At 49.0% G+C, this 24,780-nt stretch overlaps 2 long non-coding RNA genes across 2 annotated transcripts; one reads left to right on the forward strand and one right to left on the reverse strand.

Moving 5' to 3' along the window:
* Positions 1–9,922: 9,922 nt before the first annotated feature.
* Positions 9,923–24,586, reverse strand: LOC122491653. The gene is made up of 2 exons (XR_006299416.1): positions 24,478–24,586; positions 9,923–10,066 (listed from the first exon to the last, which is right to left on the reverse strand). It is a non-coding gene; the product is annotated as an uncharacterized LOC122491653 (long non-coding RNA).
* LOC122491652 lies at positions 9,981–24,570 on the forward strand. Its single transcript, XR_006299415.1, has 2 exons — positions 9,981–10,070; positions 24,482–24,570. It is a non-coding gene; the product is annotated as an uncharacterized LOC122491652 (long non-coding RNA).
* Positions 24,587–24,780: the final 194 nt, after the last annotated feature.

Genomic DNA, 24,780 nt, shown 5'->3' on the forward strand with positions numbered 1-24,780 from the left:
TGTCAGCAAATGTCTCCAAGACAGGAATCCCCTTCAGGGCTCCCTTCCCCAGCCCACTGCATTTGTTGACTCAAAACCTCTCCACTGCCAATTTAGCCTGCAGTAAGGAAGGGGGTGGGGAGGGGGAGAGAGGTGTAGGAGGGGTGGAACTGTATAGAAAGGGGTCTTTGTCTTAGTACTCTGTGGCATTTCGAATTTCAGCGGAGTTTTTTTTTTTTCTTTTTAAGCCTCCTAAAGAGTTGAGTGGGCTGCACTTGCAGTGGGAGGTATCTGAATTAGACTTCAGGGAGGACTTCCAATAGGCTCTGTGTTGAGCAGCAGGACAGTGGAATGCGTTGCCAAGGCCCTGGGAAATCTACCTGGGGCTCAGGCATAGATGCAAGGCACCCTCCGTGTGAGGGTCTCCAAGGGGCTTAGCCCTGTGGTTCCCCAGAAGCTCCCTTCCTGCTGAGAGTAAGAGGCTCCACGTTCAGGAAGCTCCTCTGGACCCAGCAACCCCTGGCCCATCTGGCTTCAAGGCTTGGACCTATCGCCCCCTGCCATTGGGTCTCCCTTCCTGGGGCTCCTGTTGGGGCAACTCTGGATCCTGAAGGGACCAAGGCTCTCCTCTGACTTGCAGAGCCCTTCCAACCAGCCCTGCTTTCCACCCACAGTTCCCAGCCCAGGAGAGGAGCCTCACTGACAGGCCCCGGCCTGCCCTGGTCCCCTCAGAGCATCAGGCTGGAGCCTTCCCCCCTCAACACCCTCTCTGTCCCTTTAGGTGGTTTCCTGGCTCCCTTCATTAGGTGTGTACATGTTTGTTGACCTTCTCTCAGGTTCTCCCGTACCCATATGTCTGTCTGTCTGTGTATGTCTCTCCTGACACCTGCCTTCCTCTCTCTGCCTCTTCCTGTCCTCTCTGCCTGCCTCCCTTTTGTCTCTTCTATTCATCTCTCTGACTTTCTCTTCCTATGATTTCGTTTCTGACTTTGAGCGTCTGTAAACGTTTTTCTGTGTCTTTCAGTCTGTCTTTGAGTCTCTCTCTTTTGGTGACTGTGTCTCTATCTCCTCTTTTTCTCTCTGTCCCTCTCTCTTTCTCCATGTGTCTGTCTCATTCACAGTCCCTGCCTAGGCCTCTAAGCCTCTGTCTCTGCCTCTCTCCCTCTGAGCCTCTCACTCTCCTGGACTCTCAGCAGACCAATGTCAGAGCCAGAGCCTGTCCAGCGCCCCCACCTCCGGCATCTCTGCTGGGGTCAGTCTGCCAGGTGAGAGTGCCCTTGTGTCCCCTTGCCCAGCCCTATGAGCTGGAGTCTCAGTGGACTGCAGCCCATCTTCACTCAGCACCTGCTGAGGGATCCTTTCCCCCCACTCTTCCAAACTTGAACTCAGCACCCCTCCCTCTCCCCTCCAAAGACCCCAAGCCCTGGCTGTGAGCTCAGCACTGCTCTGAATTCGTGGGGGCTCTCTGGCAGGAGCTCCACACCACCCCCCCACATCCCTTGGGAGTTCACAGGCCAGATGAGGTGATCCCACACTCATGCACAGGAAGCCGTGTGGACCATGCAGGGCATAAGAATCTGAGGCCTGGTGTGGGCCACAGACTGGAAAATCCCGAAGGAAAGAGTCTGTGTCAGAGAGGTGAGGCTCGTGCTGGCCAGGACTGAGTCAAGTGGAGAGGACGTTCAGATGAGAGGCCTGAACTGGCAAAAGCATGGAGGTGGGAATAACTGAGGGACCCTTGAGGGGCAATAGTGCTGTAAGCATCTAAGAGCAGAGAGAAGATTGAAAACCTGGCAGGTAGAGGGACGCAGAGCTTTCACAATGATATTCACCCCAGGTAAAGAAGAGAGAAAAAGCATTGTAGGGAATGTGGCCAGGCAGGCAGAGAGGCACGGAAGGGCCTGCTGTGCTCAGGGAGCCACTGGCTCTGTGCAGTGGGGAGTGGAGCTGTAAGGGACAAAGAACCAAACGAGGAGGCTGGCGTGCCACCCAAGGGGTCTCCCCTCTACCTGCTGGCTACCAGGGAAGGGTTTGGAGCAGGAGAATGACATTGTCAGGGTTTTTTTTAATTTCACCTTTTTTAAAAAATTTATTTTTGAGAGAGACAGACAGAGAAGGGGAAGGGCAGAGAGAGAGGGAGCGAGAGAATCCCAAGCAAGCTCCGTGCTGTCACAAACTGTGAGCCAAAATGAAGTCAGATGCTTAACTGACCGAGCCACTCAGGTGCCCTGTGGTTTTTACTTTTTAACATATCACTGACAGCCGTTTGGAGGATGAACTGGCAGGGAGGGAAACCAAGGGTGGGAGGCCAGCTAGGAGCTACTGCAGTGGTCCTGGCAAAAGCTAAAGAAGGGCCTACCAGGGCTCTGCTCATGGGAATGGGGACAAGAGAATGCTTGGAGGGCACCGGCTGAGGTAGAATTTTGACCCCCAGCCAGAAAGGAGAAGGCAGAGAGGAAGCTAGGGATCTTCGAAGTTTCCAGCAAAGGAGACACAGGGGAGGAGGAGGTATTTAGAGGAAAATACCAAGCACTTTGGGTTTGACATATCTATGGGACTTCCTGGGGGTAGAGCTCTCTCCCCCAGGGCCCCTCTTCAACTCCTGGCAGGTGTGGAGGCCTAGAGAGGGCCCAAGTGGTGCAGAGAAGGCCAGGAGCTGGCAATCCCTAGGGCTGAGCAGAAGCTGGGCATGGGTCTGATCTATTTACGGCTGGTTCCAGCTCCTAAGCAAGAAAGGGGTGAGGAAACATTGCCTGGTGACCTCTCTTGACTATTGCTTCCTCAGTGTCTTCTCACCCACGCCCCCTACACACACACACACACACACACACACACACACACACACACACACACAATTGGGTCAGCAACACACCAAATGTTTCAAGCCAACCAACAAATATTTTCAAATGCAAATTCCCTTCCCTGGTCCCCACACAACTGCTCTCTGAGCAGCTGGAGGTGTGAGGGGGGAGGGGGGGTGGTGGTGGGGAACAGCAAAAATAAATCCCATTTTCTGCTCCTTTTCAGTGCCGGGCTACAATCCCCTACTAGCTTCCCTCCCTCTCCGAAGATGGGGGATTCGATTGGTCTCAGGTTTGGCTCTGTCTCACGGGGAGGGTGATGGGCAGGGCAGGGACTGAGCTGGGGGTGGGGAGTGGAAGTGTTCAGTGACAGGGCTAAGAATAACAGCCTCCATCAGGCCCGGCACCCTCTTCCACTTGCCATGGCTCAGGTTGTTCCGTGTGTGCAGGAGACAGACAGACAGATACGGGGTGTCTGCACAGGGCCGTGTGTGTTTGTGCATGAGACAAGGACCAAAGCTGGGGGTGGGGGGCGGGGGTAGAGCTGACAGGCAAATGGCTCGGACGTGACCGGGAAAGGCTGGAGACAGAGCAGCCCTGTGTGACAGCAAGCCAGCCGAGAGAGGGAGAGAGGGAAAGCACCAGCCAGCATGCTCTGTGTGTGTGTGTGTGTGTGTGTGTCAGAGGCTGGAGTGGGTGAGGGGAGCATGCTGTGGTGAGAGAGGCTGTGGTGTGGGCGAGAGAAGACCGGACAGGCAGGGGAAAGCTGGGTCCCAGTGTGCGTTTGAGTGGCCACGGTGGGGGAGTGGCAGGGGAGGGCCTGGCAGTTAAGCCTCTCTCTGCCTGGAACCATGAAGAAGCCACCCACACGGGGCAGTTGAGGTGCTGCCTTCTCCTCTCCGAAGGGCAAATGAAGAGGGAACGTGTGGTGTGTGCTCACTCATGGGTGTGTCTGAGGGTATGGAGTCTGTATTTCGTGAGGGTGTGTCTTGTACGAGTGTCAGGGTCTGTGTACCTGTATCTCTGCACGACTGTGCGTTAGAATGGGTCTCTGTGTATAGAAATTTGTGTACATGTCCGTTTGTGTGTGTGTGGTCTTTAGAAGTCTTGTGTATGAATGTGTAGGTCTGTGCGTGAGCACGTATGTGTATGCACACGAGAGTGTGTGTGTGTGTAGCTATGAGCCGCAGAGGGGTAGGGGTGGGGTCAAGAGCCTGCTGCACTTCCTGCCCTGCCCAGGATGGGGCGAGAAGAACGAGCACCAGTGTCTGCTGACCACGATGAGTCCACCCGGCCACCTCCACTGTTAGCTGGCAGGGCAGCGATGCCTCAGTTTACCCGAAGCCCGTGTCGGGGGAGGGGCATACATTGGAATTTCTGTATGGGAATCACGAATGCCGTGGGAGGTTCTCAAAACAGACTTACGGTGCCTTCTTTGTCCAGCGGTGCGTCGTGTAGAGTGTGGTGCCCCAGCCTCTTGTCAAAGCAGCCGCCTGGGAGGATGGTGTCTTCCCAGGACTTTCAAGGTCTGGGCCCCCCGCCTTGCCTTCAGCCACCAGGAGGGTCCACCTAGCCCAGGTATCCATCCATCTGTAACATCACCTAGACGGGTTCTTTAATTCACGACTTTATGAAGCCAACTAAATGGTTCATTGAGAATGACTAAACTCAACCTTGGAAAGAAAATCATAAACATTTTACTACCTGGCTAAGCCAAGCATGATTACATGTGGAAACTATGGACGCTACTCAGTGGGATTTTGATATTAATTTCCAATTTCCTCTTCACTGAGGAACTGTTGAAAAGCCCGTCTCTGTGCTATCCAGGCGAGAATCCCCATTCCACACACCGTCCGCGCACACTCGGCTGCTCCCCGCCCTGTCACGCCGTCCCCCTGCCGCGCCACGCTGCTCTTCTGGAGGTCTGCCTTGACCCGCAGCCTGCAAGGGTGTGCTCGCTCTGGGTTAATTTGAGTGCAAGCTCCGTCGGCTGTATTAAGGAAAGCTGCTTCAGCTGGCCATTCTCTCTGAAAACAGCGGTAGCCTCTGTCACAAGGGGTCCCTCCCTCTGTGGGCTCCCTGCTGAGCCACTGCTCTCTGTCCTGTTCCTAGGCACGGGATGCCTGCCCACTCGGGCCTGTCCTTTCTGCTCTGTGCACAGGTGCCAGCGTTGCATGGAACAAGTAGCTTCAAGTGGGAAATCACTCTGGGGTGGGGGTGGGGGGGCCAGAACACGGTTTGGAGACAGGCACGCACACCTCAATTTATCTCTCAGCCCTGCCGCTGTGTGACTCTGGGCAAGTTAGTTATCCTGTCTGTGAAAAAGGTATAGTCATACCCTTCTTGAAGATATGAAAAATGAAATAACATATTCATATAGAAAGGCCATGCACCTAGAAGGCATTCAGTAAGTGATACTTATCACCATTCTACCAACAGAGGGGATTTGGAGAACATCCACTGTTCACCCAGCTTTGGCTGTACCTCAGATCCCCTGGACAGCTGTTTGGAGTGCAGATCCCTGGGCCCAGGGCCTCTGCCTCGGTAGGTCAGGCCTCAGGCCCTCCATGCGCTCTGGCTGCAGGATGCCAGACAGTTTATGGAAAAGGCTGGGCTCTGCCCACCTCCCTCCCCCTTGCTTGCATTTCAGAGGCCCTAATGTGCGCCAGCTCCTGGGGACCCCATCGCAGGTGAGGGCCCTATTGAGTTTGACATCGTCCTCACCCGAGAGCACCCTGGCGGCCGCTTTGGTTTTGATTACAGGCGGCCTGGCACCGGGTAGCCGTGGCCTGTTCACCTGAACTGCCGGCACAAGGCACAGATGCTAATTACACGGGTAAGTACTTACAGATTTCCCAGGAACAACAAAGATAATTTGTTTGCTGCATGGCTTGTTAGGAGGGAAGCCGGGCTCTGGTGGCTGGGTGGCTTGTAGATTAGGCCCATGGCCTTTCACCTCCTCCTGCCCTTGCCTGCTGGTTCTCCCAGCTGTGCTGATTAGAAGCAGGAGAAATTAAGATCTCTCCCTCACCACCCCCCCCCACCCCCCGCCACAGGCTGGAGGAGGTGGGGGGAGGAAAGAGAGATCTGGCTGCGAGGCTAGGCCAGGCTGAGGACATCTAGCAGGAGTCCCGCCTGCCCAGCCTGGAGCACGTGGAGACAGTGCAGACAATGAGCCGGAAGCAGGGCTTTTTCTCTGGGTCTCCCTGCGGACACACACAACATTGCTGCCATGGCTGGTGTGCGATGCCAGCAGGCAGGCCGGGTGGGGGGCAGAGGAGGGATGAGAAGGGGTCATGCACAAGGGCTGTGGGAGCTGGGGCAGCTGGAAGAGCTGGACAGGGAACTTCCTGGGGCTCCCACAAACGGTGGCAAGAGGGTGGCTGCCACGGGGAGGGGCACCCCCTGCCCTGGCCTTGACTGTTACGGAGTGGGCGGGAGTGGCACTCTATCCAGCTGAGAACAGGGTCGTGCCAGATCTCTGGGTCCGAACGGCATTGTGCACGAGGAATTTCGCCATGGAAATTAGCCAGAGCCCATCTGCCTAAGAGCAATGCGAGAGGCCCCATGAGAAGCCAGGCATCGGGGCGGGAAGTCCTCTCTCTCCTTGCTTCCTTCTGCCTGAGGGAACAAGAAGGATGGGATAATTACTATAATTATTATTAATGTTGGTATCCCTTATGCGTTTATGTGTCTTTATGGTTTTACACACTAATAGTCACTATTTATCAATGGCCTACTATGTGCCAGACAATGAAATGGGTGCTCTGCATATGTGATTAGGCCTATAATATAGAAGCCATTAGCTCCATATTACAGATGAGGAAATTGTTGCTGAGTGAGGTTAAGTACCTTGATCAAGGTCACACAGAAAGACACAGAACAAGGATTTGCACCCAGGGCCCCAAGTCTTCCCCTGGCCTCGGGTGACAAGCATCCCTTGATGGGCTCCTCCCCTTTGGGACACTGGGGTGTGTCAGGACCAGAATGCAGGTCTCTGCCTCCCTAGCACATGGCTTTCTCGGAGAGGCTGGTAAGTGGAACAGACTGGGGACGGAGAATGAGTTATGTGTCCCCTGTCAGGTATGATGATGAGCAGACTTACAGGGGAGTCCACCCTTATTCCGGGAAGGTGGAAACCGCATCAGAAAAACCTTGCTCTGTTCCAGTGAGAAGAGCCCACATCCTGGGCCTCACACCCCTCATTTCTCTTAAGCTGCAGGTGACTTTGCAGATAGATGGAAACTCTGTATGGGGGCTGGGAACCTGGTCTCCCCCCAGTACAGAGGCCAGTCTGGGGTGGGCATCGGTATGGGACCTGAGCAGCCAGCAAGCTGTTGGGCGGGGGGGATGAGATCAATAAAACGACCATGCCAACCCTTTGATCACCTGCTCTCCATGGCCCCGGACTTGCTCTCACACTGCATCTATTTATATCTTTTCATTCTGGTTTCACTAAGCATCATGCCTCTATATCCCCCTTGAAAAAATGTTAAAAAGCTGCTACTTTGGGAGAATTTGTTCAAGGCAAGTAAATTCTGCCCATGGCCACCCCCTTCTACCTCTCCACTTCTATTCCCGGGCCTAAGACTTCAACCCCTTAGCTGTTGAGAAAGAAACCTCTCCTGACATCATTAGTGTGTCCAAAACAGCCGTTTGCACATATTTGTGTTCCTTCCAATTAAGGTGATTCATTAAACCTCTGGCAGAGTTCATTTTTATTCCTTGATAAGAAATTTCAAATAAATACCTTCAGTCATGGAAAGAATCCTTTGACAGAGCACATGTCCTAATTTTGGCTGATGGAATGTAGTCCTCAAATCATCAGCTGGGGATGTGCAGGAGAGACCTGGGGGCAGTTCTGCAGACTTTGTGCAAGGGATGTGGGCAGGCCAACTTGACTCTGGTCACTTGGTGGGAAGCAGGGGAGCTTGCACTCTAGCCTGGGGGGCCTGGGGACAGCACCCAGCTCCCAAGGTTTCAGCAGGCCCCGCAGGCCCTGCAGCCCAGAAGTGGAGGCTCCTTTCCCTCGCCTGTTGTGGAGTGGGGTAAGCACCAGCCTCAGCGAACACTGAGTTGCTACCCGGATACAAACCAGCGCTGTATTTTCTGTTCTGAGTGACTGGGGAGGAGTGCCATCACTCCAGGCACCAGGCCTCCACAGAGGAGGCCACGTGGCTACAGAAACACACCTTGACGGAGACTCGGCATGCTGAGTCTATCCTCAACTCTGCAACATGATGATTTGGGCTCCTCGATGCTCCTCTCTGAGCCTTGGTTGTCTTCAAATGGAAGACATTTCTCAGGCACCTACCATGTTACCAGATTTGCACTTCTAAATCTTACCAGCAACCCCAGTTGGCCCCATTTTACAGATGAAGAGATTGTTGCTCAGAGAGACGGACTTGACGAAAGCCGTATGACTATAAGGGAAAGATCCAGAATGAATCCAGGACTCTTGGCTCAGGATTCTCTTGAGACCTCAAAGGGCACCAGTAATCAGCATTGCCTGAGCACAAGGTCCTGGCCTGGTGGCTCTCCTGAAAAAACAAACAGGGCTCAGGCCTCCAAGTCTGAGGCCCACTGGGAGCACCCAGAGCTAGAAGGGGAATACCACCAGACTGTGGGTGGGCAGGCAGTAAATGTTCCGGGCTGCAAAAATCCACCACTCCGATTCCAAGAGACAGCATTGAACTCTAGTGGAACAGGACTAGAATCTGAATGCCAGGTGCCGAGGAGATAGGACACGGTGGTAGAGTCCTAGATCTATTAGGAAGCATTTGCCTACAAGCAACAAAAAATCTAACAGTGGTTTAGTCAAATAAGGGGTTGTTTCTCCCAGAAAACAGGAAATTCGAGGTAGGTGGTTGATGGTATTAATTAGCCACTTAAATAGTACTATCAAGGATCCAATTTCTTTCTGTCTTGCCTTTCTGCCACCCTCACTATGTTGGCTTTTTGTCCTCATGCTTGTCTACCCTTATGATATTAATGTGGCTGCTGTAGCTCCACACATTACATCTGCATTCAAGGAAAGAAGGAAGGAGAGATGGTAGCAATGGCATTCCCTCCCATAATCGGGAAATCAGAAACCTTTAGCTTCCCAGTTGAAAGATTTGATAAGCAGGTTGAAAATGAAGAAGAAAGGAAGGAAGGAAGGCAGGGAGGAAGGAAAGTAAGAAGCAAGGAAGGAGAAAGGAAGGGAGAGACCTGGGGGAAGAAAAGAAGGAAGAAAGGAAGGAAGGAATTCTTCTCAAAGCCTCCCCTTACATCTTTTTGGACAGAATGGAGCCATGTTGTCACTTTTAGCTGAAAAAGAAGCTGGGAAGCAGATTATCTGGCTTTTACCTTCTATGGTGAGAGAAGAGCAAGTAAGAAGGAGATTGAGAAAAGCTATTGGGTTTACCACCAACAGAACCTGCCATACAATTCTCCATCTTGGCCATGTCATGGCATTCAAGGGATAAATCACACAAGTCTGTCCCAGTCCGTGCACCTTTACACATGCTGTTTCCTGGAATTGGGACCCTCCATCCCATTTCTATACCTCTCATATTTGCCTAACAAAGCCCTCAGTGTATTCTGGAACTATACTTTTAGAAGCAATTTGGCAACATGTTTCAAGGGCCATAAAAGTGTTCATAAATTTTGACCCAGTATTTCCACTTCTGAGAATTTATTTGTTCCAAGGAAATAACCCAAGGGGTGGGGGGAACTACATGCTCCAGGCTGTTCTTTGCAACTTTAGAAGTAAGAAACAACCTAAAGATCCACCAATAGGGGAATGGGTAGTTAAATCATATAGTACACTCATGGCATATTGCACAGCCATTAAAAGTGATCGTTATAAATTTCACTTAGTAATATAAAAAAGGACTATGATATAATGTTACATTAAAAAACAAAACATATAGGAGCGCCCCTTCCCCCCACCCCCCCACCCCCACCCCGGCTCAGTTGGAAAAGCATGCGACTCTTGATCTCAGGGTCATGAGTTCAAGCCCCACGTTTGGTGTAGAGATTACTTAAAAAATAGATTTTTTAAAAACCTTAAAAAAATACATATAATCAAATACATTATTCAAACTGCATACTTGTCTTAGACAGCCCAGGCTGCCATAACAAAATATCATAGACTGGTGGGCTTGAACAATTGAAATTTATTTCTCACAGTTCTGGAGACTAGAAGTCCAAGAGGTCAAGTTGCTGGCAGGGTCCAGGCAGGGTGAAAGCTCTCTTTGGGTTTCAGATGGCTGTCTCCTCACTGTGTTCTCACAAGGCCTTTCCTAGGTGTGTGCAGAGAGAGAGAGAGAGAGAGAGAGAGAGAAAGAGTTCTGGTGTCTCTTCTCCTCCTTATAAGGGCACTAATCCCACCATGTGGCAACACTCTCATGACCTCATCTTATCTCCCAAAGGCTCCGTCTCCAAATAGCACAACATTTGGGGGTTGGGCTTCAACATATGAATTTTGGTAGCATACAATTCAGTCCATAGCAATACTTACACTTATGTCTGCCTTGTGGACAAAGACTTGAAGGGAATTCACAAAAGTCATTGATTTAGGGTGATGGGATTATGGGTAGTGTTTTTTTCTCTCTGTCATTCAAAATTTCTGTAATGGTCTTATGCAGGTTTTTTTAAAGTTTATTCATTTTTGAGAGAGAGCACACGCACAAGTGGGGGAGGTGCAGAGAGGGAGAGGGAGAGAATCCCAAATAGGCTCTGCACTGTCAGCACGGAGCCCAATGTGAGGCTCGAACTCACAAACTGTGAGATCACGACCTGAGCTGGACGCTTAACCAACTGAGACACCCAGACGCCCATGGTGTTATGTAGTTTTTAATATAATGCATGTATTGTGGGGTAGGATAAAAAATAATCCATCTTTTTTTATGTGGCCTCAGCTCACATGCCGCCTTCTCTAGAAAGCCTTCCTGGCTTTTCCCCAAAACACCTTTGCTGAAGTTATTTTACTGGACCATGTGCTCTTCTGGAGCAAGGGCCATGAGTAATTCCTCTTTGTTCCTGACTACGATAGACCAAATGGCATAGGCTGAGAATTCAGACAAGGAGCCCAGTGTTAGGAGTTGGAGAAGGGTGGGTGATGTGTGCAGTCAGGAACCAGGCATGGGATTTGAGCAAGAGGAACACCAGCAGGTTCAATCTTGAACACAAGGGACACAGACTGCTGGGCACTGAATAAATCCAGTCTTTCTAGTAATTTTAAACTTAGTACTAGTAGGAGTGGTAGGAATAGTAATACATATATACAAACTCATTGTAAAAAAAATTAAAGTGTTTCAGATAAAGCCCACCTTGCTCTTACACAATCCTACCTCCTTCCCCAAGGATTGTCAGTTTGGTATGCACCCTTCCAGAATATTCTTACTTATGCACATAGTTTCAAAGCAAGTGCCTGTGTTTACATAAACGGAGCCAGATTGTTCTGTGACTTGCTTCTCTCTCATTATGAGACCTTTTCACTTCAGGATGCAGAGGTCTGCTTCATCTGTTTGAACATCAGAAAACCATCACTAACGTGGATATTTAGAAATGTATCTAGCTCTTCCTCTATTAATGAGCATTTGGGCTGTTTCTGATTGTTCACATTTCTGCCACTGCCATCCTGGCCCCTGTGACCGGGCAGGTGTCTTCATGCTCCTGGAGCATCTCTCCAGGCAGAGGTGTGGGATCGCTGTGGTGAAGAGTCTGGACACTGTGCATTTTCACAGGCGCTGCCAGACCACGCTCTATAAACACCCTGACAACTTCCATTCTTACCAACAGCGGAAGAGGTGTCTGTTGCCCTTAAATTGTTGCCAATGGTAGCTATTGAGAATCTTTTTAAAATTGTGCAGATCTGATGGGTGAAAAATGTTAACTCAGTATTGGTTGACTTGCATGTCTTTGATGACTAGAGTGGCTGAGCCTTTTAGACACTTAATTGGCCATCTGCAGTTCCTCCGAGGGGAGCTGTCTGTTACCGACCATCGCTCATTTTTTCTAGGGTGGTTTATCTCTTACTTTATTTGTGGGAATTCATTACATATCCTAAATATGAATCCTTCCATTTTTTCTGTCTTGCAGATGCCTCCTTCCAGTGTGTCACTTGTCTTTTAACAGTATTTATGGTGTCTTTTGTCATTCAGCAGTTTCAGATTGGGACATAATCAATGTTAGCAGTCTTTTCCTTTATGGTTTCTGTGTTTTATGTCTTGCTAAAGAAAGCCTTTCCTACCCCAAGGTTATAAGCAAATTCTCCTATATTTTCTTTTAATAGTTTTATAGCTTTGTTTTTTCACTCTGAGCTCTCTAATCCATCTGGAATTTATTTAGTGAGTAGTATAAAGCAGGAAGCAACTTTCTGCTTTTTCACAAGGATAGCCAATTGTCTCCACAGAATTTATTGAAGAGCGCATCATTTCCCTACCATTTTTATTTTTTTTAATGTTTATTTCTTTATTTTGAGGGAGAGAGAGAGAGAAAGTGAGCATGAGCAGGGGAGGGGTAGAGAGGGAGAGAGAGAATCCTAAGCAGACTCCGGCTATCAGCGTGGAGCCCAACACAGGACCCAATCCCACCAACCGTGAGATCATGACCTGAGCTGAAGTCAAGAGGTGGGTGCTCACTGAGTGAGCCACTCCCTACTGATTTTCAATGCCACTTTACCACACCGGATTCCTCTTTATACAAGAGCCCTTCCTACACTCTGTTCTGTGACCTTGATCCTCATGTCTTGTCCCATGTCAGCACACCACCATTTTAATTCGCACAACTCGGTGGTGTTTTATTATCTATAGGGCATGTCACCTTGTTGTCCTTCTTTTTCAAGTATTTCTTGGCTATTCCAACTGTTATTCTTCTTCCACATTAGTTTTAGAATTGGCTTGTTAAATTTCACACACACACTCACAGGGACAAATCCTGTTGTGATTTTGATTGGCATTATGTTGCATTTACAGAATTATTTGGAATTATTTGGGCAGAAGTGATATCTTGGGCAGAACAGTATCACATGTTCTCACTCACGGGCTCTGTCTACTTACGGCTGCTTTTCTGTCTCGGGCCTGATTCTGAGCCAACTCCACTGCTTCCTAGCTCTGTGATCTTGGGGGTGCTCAGCCTCTGAGTCCTGGATGAGGCAGGAGTACTACCTCCTGTCCCAGAGCTGATGGAGGACTGACTGAGAGAAAGTGTGTGAAAACACTGGATCTTGAGCATTTTATTTAAGTTGACCAACCCAGGACAGTGAGTTCTTTGGGTGGGTGTGTGTTTGTTCGTTTGTTTGTTTGAAGTGGGCTTTACACCCAGCATGGAGCCCGATGCGGGGCCTGAACTCACAACTCTGAGATCAAGAGGAGAGCTGAGAGCTGAGATCAAGAGTCGGAAGCTTCACTGACTGAGCCACCCAGGTCCCCCAACAGGGAGTTCTTTGAACAGTCCTAAGAGGAAGAGGAGAACCCAATGGTTTCATTTCATTAGATTCAGGGGGTTTACAGGGTGGAAGGTCGGCATGGAGAGACAGTCAAAGAATGAACATGTTGAGCAAGCACTGTGTGAGGTACTTTACATATATTACCTCATTTGTCCTCAAAACAAGCTGGTGAGGTAGGTACTATCATCTTCTTTTTATAGCTGAGAAAACGAAGACTCAGACAGTGACCTGTCTGGACTGAGTCAAGGCTCTACTAAGCTGCAACCTCTGTCCTGTCCTGTCCTTCCTGGCCTTAAAGCCAGTGCTGCTAGAGGGTCTGCTGAAATCTAATGAGCATGGGATAGACTTAGCCCCAAGACACACACGTGAGCATTCAGCACTTAGCACCGTGCCTAGCACATATTAGGAGCTTGTTGAATTAGATTGGGGCAAAGTCCAAGTGTTATAATGTGAATGCTACAGATAGTACAGTAACTGCTAGACAGAAGAAGAAAAGGATCTGTGGACTGGGGAAATCAGGGAAGGCTTCCAGGTAGAGGTGAGATTGGAACTTGGCCCTGAGATATATAGAGGATACAGACAAACATAAAACAAAAACAAAAAACAAACAAACAAAAAAAAACCCAGAGCATTCCAGAACCAGAGCTAGTGTGGCCAATCAGAGCTAATCGAAACCGACTGGCTGGATAGGCAGTGTGAACAGAGAAAGGCATTTGTCGATGACTGAAGGCTTGGTTAGGCTGGGTGGTGTCTCCAGGCTGGAGCAAAGCTGGGAGGCCAGAGGTCATGGACTTGGTATCTTCTAGATGCATCTAGTTCCCCACAGTGTCCTAAGGTGAAGCTTCACTCTCCACAGGCAGCCCTCACGACCCGTTGCCATGGCACCAAAACACACAGACCAGTGTGGGAAGCCAGCTGGGAGGGGCAGGAAGGGGCTGCTTTCCCCATGCACAACGCCTGCCCCACACTGCATGCTGACCCCATCTCTTCACTCTGACTTTGACCCCCTACTCCATGCATCACTGGGTATACATTTGGGCATCTGGGAATGAGCTGTGTTTCCTTAGGGGGGTGCCTCCGCCTCTCTGAACTCAGGATATATAGTTTCCAGGTAGGCACAAATTCTCCTGATCACAGCATGGTCCATTTTGCTGTCACTCAAAACTGCCTCACGGCATAGCCACCATTAACACCTTCACACACTCTGAGAGGAAAAGAGAAATAACCCAGTACATGCCAGGTGCTTTATATACACACTGCCAGGTTGAGTTTAGGGGTTTAAAAAACCAAAGCACATCAGTTCAGGTCCTCTAAGAAGCCAGACCCTGAGGTGGGATTAGATATACATGAGCTTTATTTGTGGAAACATCTGTAAAAAGAAAAAGAGAATCGAGCCAGAGAAGCACAGAGCTGTCAAACCATGACATGGGTCCGACCTCTGTGAGGGACAGAGGGAAGGAAGGACTGTCAGATGAGCAAAGTCTCAGATTACATCATGATTCTAAGGAGGATTCGGCCAAGCCAAGAGCAGTCCCTGAGCTAAAGTCGTCCCCAGAGGAGGCCTGCATCTCTCAGGAATGGGCCTGTCTTAGTGCCCCTGCTGTGCTCAGTGCTCAGTGAAGGGGGAGCAGCCCATGAGAAGTGTGGCCACAGCACCAATGCACAGCACCCGGCCTCCTTGGTCAACTAAACTCCCTGCAGCTGAAGATCTGAGTGGCGCATTTTCATGACTGCCACCCAAAGCAATGTGGCACTACCACTTTCTAGATTCTGACATGACTTAAGCCCAAGAGAGGCTAGACGTCAAGGCAGAAAGAGGAGCTTGGGCAGACCTCACTGTAAGGCTCCTGCACTTACTAGCTGCATGATCACAATCAGGTTTTTCACTCATCTGACTCAACTTTTCTACAAGATAGGGTAACAACAACCTTTTTCGTGGGTTGCTAAGAAGATATTCGAGGGCCCAAAACCCTCTCTTCCCCAGCTCCACTGGAGGAAAACTAGATGCAACTGACTGAATGAGAACCTAGGTCAGAGGCCCAGAGAGGGAAGCTCCTTCCTTTTTCTGAAGGGAGGGTCAAGAGGTCAAAAGACTGAGAAACCAGGATAGAAAGGAAAGCCTCCCTGAGGCCCAGTCAAGGTAGACAGAGAGGTGGTATGGTCATTTGCCAGGAAAAGTACAAATTCTTCTGCACCGTCTGGATACTAAGTGCTTCCTAATCTCATAAAAATGTACAGGTTCTGCAATTATCTCAAAATAATAAGTTTATTCACAAGATGTATCAGTTAAGAATGTCTTCAGCTGCAAATATCAGAAAAGCCAACTAATTGTGTCTCTCCCCCCCCCCCCAATAAATTGTGTCTTAAGCAAGCAGGTCATTTAATTACCTCACATAACAACAGGTTGGAAGGTAGCGGGGGTCTGGGGTTTGTTTAGCTCCTCCATAATGCCATGATGCGGGATCCATGTATCTGTGCTTCTCTTGACCTTTGTCTCATGGTCAAAGATGGGTGTCACAGCTCCAAATATCACACCCTCATAAAATAGTGTCCCAAACAGGAGGAGAAGGAAAGGTGTACAAGGGGCCATTTTTTCTTCTCTCATTTCTTCTTTTCAAGCAGACAAACTTTTCCAGAAGCCCCCTAAAGACTAGTCCTTTGTGTCTCATTGGTCAGAAGTAGACCACTCCTCAACCAGTCACTGGCAGAGGTATCTCTGGGCACATGGCTCCTTGAACAAGACCAAGGTCTGTTAGCAAAGACCGCAGGGTTATTCCCTCTTGAGGAGGCAACAAGAGCATCTTCCACAGGAAGAATTTCTAGAAACAGAATGAATCTTTCTATCCTTCTGAGCATAGCTGAGGGGTTGCACAATTATATAAACACATATAGTGTAATGGGAACAATGATAAATAATGTACATGACACAGGAGTCAGGCTAAGAAAGGAATCCATTCAATCAATGCAGGGCGGGGGTTCAGGGGTGACTAGAATAGTGGACACAGTCCATTACAGTGGAGCTGACAGACTCTTTGTCCTGAGGGTAGGAACAGGTCAGAGAAACCCTCACAGAATCTACGTCTGAACAGAGCACTGCCAAATGAGTAGGAGTTCCTAGGCAAACTGAGTTGGAGATGAGCAGACGCAACCCATGAAAAGCTATGTGTGTGCAGGTGAACAAATGGTTCAGTATTCCTAAAGGTTAAAGTTGAAGAACGGGCAATGTGTAAGACGAGGCCAGATCACGCAGGGTCCGGGAATGTGGATCATGAGGAATAGTCATTCAGTAGCCACCGAATAGCTTTAAGCAGGAGATTGACTGAAAGAAACAGCCTCTTGTAAATGATTAGGACATGACAACATGAAGGGATCTCAAAAACATTTTGCTAAGCAAAGAATACAAACCATATAATTTCATTTACATGAAGTCTATAGAAGAGTCAACATTCACCTCTGATGAAAGCAATCAGTGGAGTGATGGGCCACAGGACAGGGGCTGACTGAGAAGGATCACAAGGAACTTGAAGGGATGATAGAATTTTTCTGTATCTTTATCGTAGTGGTTACACAGATGTAATGTATTCATTAAAATTTGTCAAACTGTATGCTTAAAATATGTGCATTTTATTGTATGTAAATTATACCTCAACGTTAAAAAAAAAGTATTGGTGGGGTGCCTGGGCGGCTCAGTCGGTTAAGTGTCTGACTGTTTCAGCTCAGGTCATGATCCCACTGCTAGTGAGTTCAAGCCCTGCATCAGGCTCTATGCTGACAGTGAGGACCCTGCTTGGATCCTCTGTCTCCCCTTCTCTCTGCCCTTCCCCTGCACATGTGCCTGCGCACGCTCTCTCTCCCTCTCAAAAATAAACACCTCAATTAATTGATTGATCGATTAAAAGTATTGGTGAAAAGTATCCCGGTGGGTGGATTCTAGGAGGATCTGGGGGTAGGGAGCCCCTGTGAAGGCTGTGGGCACAGTCTAGAAGGAAGACCCCAGGGCCTGCACTGAGGCAGGGAGTGGGAGCAGAGGAGGGGGGCTGAGGGGAAGAACGAGGCTGTTTGAGGCACTGGATTTGAGAGGGTCACAGGAGGGAACGAGAAGACTTCCCTTCTTGTTATTCCAGCTTCTTGCTACGAAGAAGAGCATTAGTCACTGAGACAGACTCCAAGGGAGTAAGGAGGAGTGAGCCCAGATGTGGAAACACTTGAGCTAGTGATGGGGATGTCTTTGGGACATGGCTATGTGTGGATTTAAATTTCAGGGAAGGGGATGGGCCGGAGAGAGTTTGGTTCTCAAACGTATGGAACGTGGTCATCCGAAAGGACCAAACTGCATGGGAAGAGGTGGGAAGAGGCAGGAGGCAGAGAGCCCTGGGGAGCTCCAACATCTAAGTACTAGTCAGAAGAAAAGGTTCTAGTTCAGGAAACTGTGAAGGACAAGTAAAACACAAGAAAAGGGCTGAGGTAGCAGATGTCATCACAGGGGCCAGAGGGAGGAAGGTCAAGGAGGAGAGAGTGGTCAGTTGTATTAAATGCCTCAGAAATGTCCAATAGACTCAGAGAGATGTATGGATAAATCTGAGACCCACACACATGGGTATAACAGGCGGTGTTCAGACTCCCATGTCCTGACTCTTGAATCAGGGCTTCCTATAGCCTTTGGATCACTGGGCTCCAAAGGAACAAGGAAAATGCAGGAAAATTAGGGCACCTGGCTGGCTCAGTCAGTGGAGCGTGGGACTCCTGAGCTCAGGGTTATGGGCTTGAGTCCCACGTTGGGTGTGGAGATTATTAAAAATAAAATGAAAGAAAGAAAGAAAGAAAGAAAGAAAGAAAGAAAGAAAGAAAGAAAGAAAGAAAGAAAGAAAGAAAGAGAGAGAGAAAGAAAGGAAGGAAGAAAGAAAAGAAAAGGAAATGCAGGAAAATCTACAAAGTCCCCTCCTCATTTTTTTTCAGTCAGCACCACCCATGGAGCCTCCATGTCTGAATTGTGGCTCCCTAGAGCAGTGGAGTACCATGTAGCAGTTTTAAATAAGAAGGGGGACCCGTATGTACTTCTGAAAGACGCCCACATGGCTGACTACATGTTTTGTTAAAGGAAATTATGCATCTGGGAGGATGAACATCAACATGTCACCAAGGTTAATTCCGAATGGTGGGATCACATTTGATTTTTGAAACTGCTTTTAAATGTTTGCTAATCTGTATTTTCCATTTTTTTTTTAACATAAAAGAATTTAATCTAGAGTGTAGAGGGTGTTTAGCTGGATCCCGGGGGAGAAGAGAACAGCCCCATCTCGGCAGTGGGATGTTCAAAAAGGGGTTCATGGGTTCCCACTGTCATAGCCACTATGAAAGGCAAGGGATGAGGTCCCAAGCTCCTCTCAGGGATGCAGGGACATTGGTCAGCCAGGCTGAGTGCAGAAAGTCATCACTAGGGAGGCAAGTCTGAAGACCACAGCAGAGGCCTCAGAGCGCTGGGCCCCCTGCAAGATCCACCCAGACAGTGGGACCTGGGAAGACTACGGGCCCTCACAGAGTACAAAGGCTCCCCCTGCCCCACATGGCCCATCCTAGACATCCCTCTCTGCCTCTGCATATCCTGTTCCACCTGGAATGCCCTTCTGTATCCCGGTTCTTGGCAAACATCTTGCTAACTCCAAAGACCCCGCTCTAGTATGGCACACAGCATACCGTGCACACGCCAGTGTCTTCATGCCTCACAACTGCCACTTCTATGTAGTTGCCCTGATTTCAGGTCTGTGTACCATACTAGCCAGTGTGCCCCCCAGGTCGTCCTCACCCCGACTCTCAGGAAGACCCATCTACCCTGTGAACCCGCAGCTGTCAGGGCCCCAGACAAAAATAGAAATTCTAGAGGGAATGAGGGAGTCTGAGAATGAACAAATGGGTCCTTGCACAGGGAAAACCCTCCACGTTAACCAAACACTCCTGGTAAGCGTCCACACCCAAAGTCGGGCACCAGCCACCCGATCCAGGTACTAGTCCCCTCCCCCTGTGGTTACCCCAGTATGTGTCCTGGGGAGCAGGTGCCAACTAGGTATGACACACACACTAAAGCTGCTGGAGAAAGGAAGGGCATAGGAGAAAGGTGACCACTGCCTGAGAGAAAGGGAGGAAAAACAGGAACTCAGGCAAGATGCAGAAATTGGCCCTTTCTAAAAGCTTTCCGCACCAAGCTTTGGGAGCCAAGATGAAAAGCACAAATACTGAGTTTAAGAACCAAAGGCACTCTCTAAGGAGAATTGGACATTTCCACATAAGGCAACAAAATTAGGAGAAGAGAATGAAACTCTCCTGATGCATAAACCAGCTAAAGGAGGCCCGGAGATTACTTGCTAGTTATGCAGCAAGCTTCCCAGAGAGCTAAAATGAAAATGGCCGTGCCAAAGAAAGTGGAAATCAGGCCAGGTTACGAAGGAGGGGCACATACAAAAAAAATAACAAAAGCCTGCGCAGATAAAATCAGAAGAGTCGTTCAGAGAAAGAAATGAGATACAACTTGCACAAGGCGGCAAAAGAATGAGAAAAACATTTTCTAACTATAACAGGCCAACGAAAGGGGATAAGGAGATTGCTGGCTCCTTTTGAGTGGGGAGAGAAAGCCTATAAGCAATGACACTAAAAAAGCAGAGGCTTTTATTTTTTTTCTTAGCCTAAAAAGGTCAGCTGTGATCTGAAAACTGAAAGAGGCACCGCATGGGATCATGAGAAGGCAGGAAGCCAAGAGGGAAAGAACTTGTGTATTCACATCCACAGGCCCTGATGACTTACATGCTTAGGTACTTAAGGAATTGGCCCAAGGTGGAGTCAGCTCACTAGCTCTCGCTCTGAGGGGATTTATGGAGAACTGGTGAGGAGCCTGGAGACCGAGGGAGACCCAGGCAGCCTGTCCTTGCCTCTTTTTAAACGTGGGGGAAAGCAGATGTCTCTGGAAGTGCGTGGCCCATCATCCGAGCTGCTATAATAGAAAACTACTGGGACACGTCGTCAAAAAATCAATCTGCAAACACTAGGTCATAAGGAATTAGGTAATAACCAGCACTGCTTTCCAAAGAACACATTCTGTCAGAGTAATCCAATTTCCTTCCAGGACAGAGTGATGGGCCTGGTAAATCAGGAACGGCAAGAGACACATCATCGTCCTTAACTTAAAGAACACGGCATTTAATTTCATCTTCTATGAGAAACCTCAAAAGAAAACCTGGGGAAATGGGGTCAACAATTGGGCTTTCTGGGTTTGGACAAACGACAAGAGGTTGAAGGGTTAACCCAAATAGCAGTTCTTTATATTCTATGTAGTGTAGACGGATTAAAATGGGCAGAGGTAGGGGTGAGCGGTAGCAGGCGTTGGAAGTACTAGGGGAGGTGAGGGGTGGCGATCAGGGGCGGTGACCATGGTGGAGTTGGTCCCGGTGTTCCCGGAAGTGGTGAGGTGACGGTGGAGGAGTTGAAGGTGATGATGCTGGTGGAGGTGGAAATATGGTCATGGTAGGGGTGGTCGTGGTAATGGATGTAGTGATTGGCCATGGAGATGGAGGTCACGGTTGAAACAGAGATGGAAATGCTAATAGCAGTGGGGGTGGAGGTGGTTGTTATAATGGAGATATTGATAGTGGAGGGGATAGAGGTGACGGTGGTTGTGGTGTTGACAGAGGTGACAGTGGTGGTGGTCATGGAAATAGCAACCAAACCTAGACCAGACGTAGTAAATCTGAGTTTCACAGCCATGCTGTTTTTAGCCTTTAATTGACACCCACAATAGGCTGTTCTTTCCACATCTTTGCTGAAAGAAGCTGGCACAAGACCCTAGGCCATTCTGGGTTCAGCCCCACTCTGACCACCTCACTATTACCCCATTAGTCCTGGGGCAACGAGCCCCCTCTGCCCAGATAGGATGGGTGACCACAGACCCTAAGAGGCCGGTGTGAGGGGAGGATTTCCTCCAGCCCAAAGAGGTGGGCACAGCCTGAGATTCCCTGCCCCCTCCCCCTGCAAGGAGAGGAAAGACTTCTAAGGCCAAGTGGAGGCAGGCTGCCCGTGCCCAAGAGCCCCCCCTGCCCAGGAAACTGTGCAAGCTAGGGTCTGGGCGGGACTTTTGCGGGTTCTGACTTTCACACCTTTTTTGAATCTGAGTTCGATTACTGTAGGCCAACGACTAGGGGTTGGGAACAGTGGGCTAAAGACCTCCCTCCACTTTGGTTTCTGCCAGGATGTGGCTGTTCTGTTGACTGGAAATAAAATTTAAAAAACTCCAGGTCTGTGGGGCAGTGTGCCTCTGGAGTCCCGGGGGCTGCAAGAGAGGTGGGTTGCTGGAGTCGGCATAGGCTTCGTGGCGTGTATGGTGCGAGAGGGGGTTGCCAGCAGGGGCTGGACTCCCTGAAAACATTCTCGAGGCTGCAAACTCGGCTCCAGATTGAAAAAAAAAATTCTTGCCTACTTCCTTGCTGTCTGTAGGACCCTAACTGGCTGTGTGACCTTGGGAAGGCCCTTGAGCCAATTTGGGATTCATGATGTTCTCTTATATATAAGAGAACTAGCAAGTTGGATGAGATAATCCTTATATTTTCAACTATAGGTCTAGTACCCTAAATGTACTTCACACCTCAGCTCTGTCCCCAAGCCCACCCTGCCCAACCCTCTCAAGGCCCAGCTCAAAGCCACTGCCACTTTTCTTTTTTTAAAGTAAGCTCTCTACTCAAGGTGGGGCTTGAACTCACGACCCCAAGATCAAGAGGCACAGACTCTACTGACCGAACTAGCCAGGTGCCCCTCCAAGTCACTTCTGTCACAAAGCCCACCTGTACCCAGCAGGCACAAGTGACCAACCTCTTCCTCTGTTACACCCTGTAGGTTTTTCCTACCCTCTGTCTTGAACTGTCAGACAGGAGGGTGCCAGGCTCAGTGCCTTCACCAGCTTGTCTGGACCTCATAGGCTTAAACCTCCTTCATCTCCTGTCCCTCTCAGCACCAGCACGCATCTGGCACACAGGATACTGCAAGCATAAAGGGCAAGTGAATTTTCCACCTGAAGAAACTGAGACCCCAAGTGACCACATGACTGAGACTAGAACCCAGATCTCTCCCCAGCACATTGGCAGACATGACGCCATAGTAAAGAGCTCACGCCACAGTGGTCCTTGCACGGAGTCTCCCAAACTTGTGAATGAACAGACCTCTTAAAAGGGAAGGTAATTCTCACAGACCCCATCTGCAAGCTCCCAGCAGCTCCCAGCAGCTCCCAGGCCCATGTTGGTGCACACCAACTGAAGGAACTGAAATCCTAGTCCATGAAAATGTTTAACTTCAGAGCCCTGTCCTTATAATTGCTAAAATATTTTAATACCAGTGGAATCCAAATTTTAAAAGTATTCAGAGAACTTATTCTGAGGATAGATACCCTAGTTTGTGACACACTGTCCTAGCTAACAAACTAATTCCCAGAAAGGTGTGAATGACATATACCCTCTTCACTGTTGCTAGGTCCCAGGGTACTTTGCATTTTACATGTACCTTTGGATCATGTGGCCCAGTAAGGTGAAAAGGCAGTCTTTGGGTCACCCAGAATGGTAGGAGGCTCTCGGAACCCTTTAAAAGCTTGTCTAGGACAGCAGTTTATGCTAATATGCAGGTTGGTCATGTATATGCGGTGGGGGTATAGAAGGGGAATGGGGAAGGGGAGAGTTTCCAGGTTCTGGTTATAGGAAAAGTATGGCATGCTCAGATTCCCCTTCCAAACTGCCACTCTGTGTCCCGGTCAGCCCTGCTGATGAGGGAGTGCCTTTCGCAGCACTGCATGTGGCTCCCTGCCCGCACGTACCCCACAACCACACACACACACACACACACACACACACACACACACACATTCTCCCTCCAAGCTGCACTCACATGTGCTCTCACCTCTACAGAGATGAGGCAAAGCCTCTAATCCCCAGAGAGGACCAGGAGTCTAGGATATGTGCTTTGTTCTGAGACTTGCCATGTAACCTTGGGCAAGTACCCTCTCTGACCCTCCATTTCTCCATCTATGATGAGAGATTCAGATTGGATGGTTTCAGAGATCCTTCCAGCCCTGGCTATTCTGTGGTCGTGTGATTTCTCCTCTCCTTACATTGTGAAAGGCCCTGGGGTGATGTGGAAGGGGCAGGAGCTTTTGATTCATATGGATCTGTGTGTAAATTCTAGCTCAAATTCTTTTTAGCAGCGTGATCTTAACCAACGTATTCAGCTTCTCTGAACTTCACCTTCTCATCTTTAAATTAAGGGTAACACTTACTATTACATACGCTACTTGTAAGCATCAGAGACAAAAACAGTATGCCTGGTCTGCTCTCAATTAACGGTGGTTATTATTATATTAGCTAATGAAGGCCATAAAAAGTCATATGTGGTGGTTGGAAGCATGGACTCTGAAGCCCTGTGGCCTGAGTTCCAATCCCACCTAGCCACTTTAAAAAAAAAAATTTTTTTTTAATGTTTATTTTTGACAGAGAGAGAGACAGAGCATGAATAGGGGAGGGGCTGAAAGAGAGGGAGACACAGAATCCGAAGGAGGTTCCAAGCTCTGAGCTGTCAGCACAGAGCCCGATGCGGGGCTCAAACTCACAGGCCGCGAGATCATGACCTGAGCTAAAGTCGGAAGCTTAACTGACTGAGCCACCCAAGTGCCCCCCACCTAGCCACTTTTAGGCTGTGTGACCTTGGATAAGGAACTTAACTCTATGTTTCCATGTCCTCATCTGTACAGTGGGGATCATAATTATACCTATCTCATAGAATTGTTGCAAGTATAAAATTATTTGATAAACTGAAACACTTAGAGCAATGTCATACAATAAGCACTCAAAAAAAAAATATCAGCTATGGTATTATGAACAGGCTGGGGACAGAAGTCCATATGGATCTGGGGAGGGTACCGCCAGCACTTTATATCTACTCCCTCCCCACCTTTGTTGAGTCTGGAGTCCCATTCTTTTCCCATCATTCACCTCCCCAGCCTGAGGCTCTCCCAGCTTTCATTTCGCACCCACAACCCAGTAACCCTCATCTTCCCTGTGCCCTCCCTGGAACCTGCCCTCCTCTGCCCCACGTGGCCTGTTTGCCTTCACCAGTGGGTATCTATCTGGCTGCTGGCCATGAGACCCTAGATACCCAGACCTCACCCAGAGCTCTGGGGGTCCTGATCGACACGGAGCATAGGAATGTGCACAGAGAAAGCAATTCCGCTGCTTCCCTTACCTAGATCCTGAGAGCATCCATTCACTGGCATTAAGTTCTTCCTCAGGGCTGCCCTAAATTTGCTACTCATTCTCGAGCTCTTCTTCAGGTCTTCACAAACGATGCTTTCTTCTGCTAACGGGCCTGTGGCTGAGCTGTATAGGCTCAGGAAAATAGAAATGAAAACCAAAGTGAAAAACTCTTTTTGTCCCACTAGATTGGCAAATCCGTATATACTCTATGATACCCAGTGGCAGGAATGTGAAAGAATGAGCACGCTCATATTTTGATGGAGGGAGTATGAATTGATATCGCCTCTTTGGA

Source organism: Prionailurus bengalensis, chromosome C2 (assembly GCF_016509475.1).
Source record: "Prionailurus bengalensis isolate Pbe53 chromosome C2, Fcat_Pben_1.1_paternal_pri, whole genome shotgun sequence".
NCBI classification, from domain to species: Eukaryota; Metazoa; Chordata; class Mammalia; order Carnivora; family Felidae; genus Prionailurus; species Prionailurus bengalensis.